At 37.1% G+C, this 3543-nt stretch overlaps 1 protein-coding gene across 2 annotated transcripts in view; it reads left to right on the top strand.

Moving 5' to 3' along the window:
- LOC137871518 (arf-GAP with Rho-GAP domain, ANK repeat and PH domain-containing protein 1) overlaps positions 1-3236 on the top strand; it is a 47056-nt gene extending 43820 nt beyond the window's left edge. For both annotated transcript variants that reach the window (XM_068709369.1, XM_068709360.1), the window contains exon 34: positions 552-3236. The gene's annotated coding sequence lies outside the window, so the exon portion shown is untranslated. The remainder of the gene's footprint in view (positions 1-551) is intronic.
- The last annotated feature ends 307 nt before the right edge of the window (positions 3237-3543 follow it).

Raw genomic sequence — 3543 nt, 5'->3', positions numbered from 1 at the left:
TCTCTGTTTTAAATATACACACACTCCTACATGTACACAAGTATGTAACCAACTGTAGAAACGGCGCCTGGTTTGCATATTTATAATAAATATTGTTATATCTAGTTACATTTTTTTGTTTTTGTTTGTTTTAATCTGTTTTGTTTTTGTTTGTTAAAAATAAATAATGAACATATTCTAAACAATAATTAGAAGTAAGCCCCAGTAGTATATACATATACTGTATAATACAAGGATCCAGGTTTGAGAAAAAGATAAATCATTAAGCTGATTGGTTGGTTTATCTGTCAGGCTGCCCTCTTGAGCACTGATTCTTGAGTCCACATCTTGTCAGCAGCCTCGGCGACATGTGTAGTCTACTCTGGACTCAGATTTTGAGCTTGACTTTTCAAAGGAAAAGTGTGTAAGTGGTTTTAAATGTAGAGGTGAAAACTGTGTTTTAGTTTCAGTTTGCTGTAATGGATTAAAACTTCTGTACAAATGAATAAAAAGTGTAGGATGTGACAGCACTGATTTGAATGCCTAACTCTCTGGATTTCTGTTCTTTAAAGGCGGACAGTCGGTCTCAGAAAACCTCTGAACATTCCAGTGATGACGTCATTCTGCCGTTGTAAGGGCCACAATGATGGACTCTCGTACTCTATGTGGAGTATGGCCTTAGACTGCCATCTGCTCCTTTGAATATGAACTGGACTAAAATGTAAAACGGACAAACAGGATCACATGTAAAATATAACCAACACTGGCCTCCTGCACAAAATAATTTTCCTTGACTTGATGTACAGTGGAAGCAGCTGGGAGCGGTGGCATTCCAAAATCAAAGAGGGACAGTTTGAAGGACTAGGATGGATGTGTGACAAGTCTTGGCCCAATGCTCAACTGTTTCCATTGGTCAGGGGCACGTGACTCATACACTGCATTGCATTATGGGACGGAAGCATGAAAGACATGCTGAGAGAAACCTTATTAATTTCTTTAATGTATTTCAGAAAAAAATAGTCAAATTATTCAAGGCACTAGCATTGAATGCTTAGCTCTTTTTTTAAAATAGAAGAATAAAGTTTATTGACTTGCAGTAGTAGATTATCTGATTTATAATTTTGTGATGTTTTAACCTTTTATTCCGTGCTATTGCTTAAAGAATTATCAGGATAATCCTGCAGTTCAAAATTGAATAATTGCTATTGTAAGCAAGGCTGATGTTACAGAAGACGGTGACCCGATTCTGTCCAGAGTTTGTTCCACAGGGACCAAGACGAGGATGGAGAGGTAAAGCTGAGAAATGACAAGTGATGGATCCGTGTCCCCTACTCTTATCTTGCCTATACTGTGCAAAACCTTGGTCAGGGTTGCCTATTTGTGCTCGTGTCCATTTGTCATGCACCCATGTGCATACAGTATATGTGACTATGTCTGTGTGTGTGATTGTGAGTGTGCAAGTGTTATTTTGTATTAAATTGTGTCTTTTGGGAAGTGAAGGAATGAGAGGTATGTGTTGAAAAAAACATTTCCTTTCTTTCGATTAAAAGAAGAAAGTCACATTTGAGTGCAACATGACCTTTGCCAAACATTGTTAAAATATGTGATAAATTAAAAGAAACTCTTGATTTACTATTGCCCCCTATTCTGAATCAAGCATTGTAAGTAGGTCACATTTGAAACCATATTCACTGATTCAGTGTGTTAAGCCTGATCAGTAGTGTCCCCCATTGTCTTCAGCGCTGCTTCCTCTCTATAGATCCTTTTCTAAACCCTGTGATGATAGATATACAGTAAATATACATACATGGGCAGTTTTGTCATTAACCAGCAGTATTTATGAAGTTGTATTATTATGGATTAGTCCCATTGAAATAAACTCGTCCTTTATGTTTGTAACTGTATGTTATTGTAGTTTGTTCATCAAAACAGGGTGCAGAAGTTCAATTGAAAGACCTGGAAGCACAAGAAACAAATTAAAGTGCATTATAATCTTCTATCATTCTTAAACTTTGATATATTTTGTCAAAAGGAGCGCCATGAAACAATCTGTATTAACTGTATTAACCTGTCAATGGTCGCTTTACCCAGCTGCCTGAGTTTGAACTGGCCATCTTTACTGCCTCGTAGAGTTGCGTTTGTGCCACCTGTTGGTTTTTCCGTGCTGGAAAGATTTCTTATTTATTTGGACAGCAGAGGACGCTAGATGCTGTGCTGTAGGGAGCTCCACATCTGCTGGGGAGACATCATGCCTTTTAGACAAATGTTAATTTTTAACACCATTTTTTAGCAGAGTTTGTGGTAAAATGTGTACATGCATATGATGCGTATGAGTGAGTGTGTGTTATTAGCTGCCCTCCAGTAGAGTCCTCAGCAGGAGAGAAGGCTGCTCTGTGTAGTCGTAATTTACACTCTATAAAAAGTATTTGCCCCCTACGTGTGCTTTATTTATGTTTAATTGTTTTCAACATTGAATCACAGGGGAAGCACCATTTATGCGGATTGTCACAATATTAGGTACAAATAATCACAAAATAATTGTTTGGATTAGTATTCAGTACTTTCAAATCTATAAGCTCTGACAAGTTTCATGGTCAGTAAAAAACATTACATTTTACGTCTCACCATAAACTTTGGATTGACTTATGAGACCACGGATCAATTTGGTTTCACCAAGTGCTTTATTCTGGAGATGGTGATGTGTGATATTGAGCTTACGACAATCATAGCGTTAAATAAACTGAACGCAACTAGCTATCTAAATCTCATCAGACTGTACAATCTTACTCGTATCACCGTCTCTTATATACCTTCTGGCAGATATTTAGAAGTGTTTGCCCTTTTTACACAATCAGCTATTCAAGGCAGATTACCAATTGTGTCATTTTCCATTTTTTCATACAGGTACAGGTGTATCTAAGTAAGTTTTTACACCTCTAATACACACAAAAGATTTTGTCTTAAGTGACTAAAAACACTTGGCTGAAGCCATGGTGGGGTAATACTTATTTTCTGTTATATATTTGGAGACATTTGTAGAGATATTTTCACATTCATACCTGCCTAAACCTCCTTAATACATAGGTGATTCAGTGTCATAAAACAGTAAAGTATAAAAGTCCAACGGGATGGTAAATACTTTTTATAAGCTTAGGCTCGCATGTGTATTCTCTCTGTCTGGCTCTTTTCTTACTCTGTTACTCCGCATTTGACTGATTTTCTATTTCTGAAACTCTCAATAAACACATTCAGCTAGTTGTCTAGTTGTGTGTGCATGCTGTGTCTTAACATGCATATAATTATAATGCATAGTCACATTGTTCATTTTACTCTTGCAAAAGGTTGATGCCCTCCAGCTCTACTCTACCCTTATGGTAATCTACTTGTTTTTCTTCAGTGCTTTTTTTTTTTTTAATTAACGTACAAACACACGCACAGTCCAGCTCGAATCTGCCCCACCGGGTAACTGTGAAAACAAGCTGGGCTCTAAACACGTACACAGCACTTTACATTTACATAGCCTATACACACAAATATATAGGGACAGGAACTTTTTCAAGGCCT

The sequence above is a fragment of the Cebidichthys violaceus genome, unplaced genomic scaffold (genome assembly GCF_023349555.1).
Source record: "Cebidichthys violaceus isolate CVI_PGR_0920_01 unplaced genomic scaffold, fCebVio1.0.p SCAF_1, whole genome shotgun sequence".
Lineage (NCBI taxonomy): Eukaryota > Metazoa > Chordata > Actinopteri > Perciformes > Stichaeidae > Cebidichthys > Cebidichthys violaceus.
Note: the sequence above shows the minus strand (reverse complement) of the source record. Positions and strands in the feature narration are given on the sequence as shown.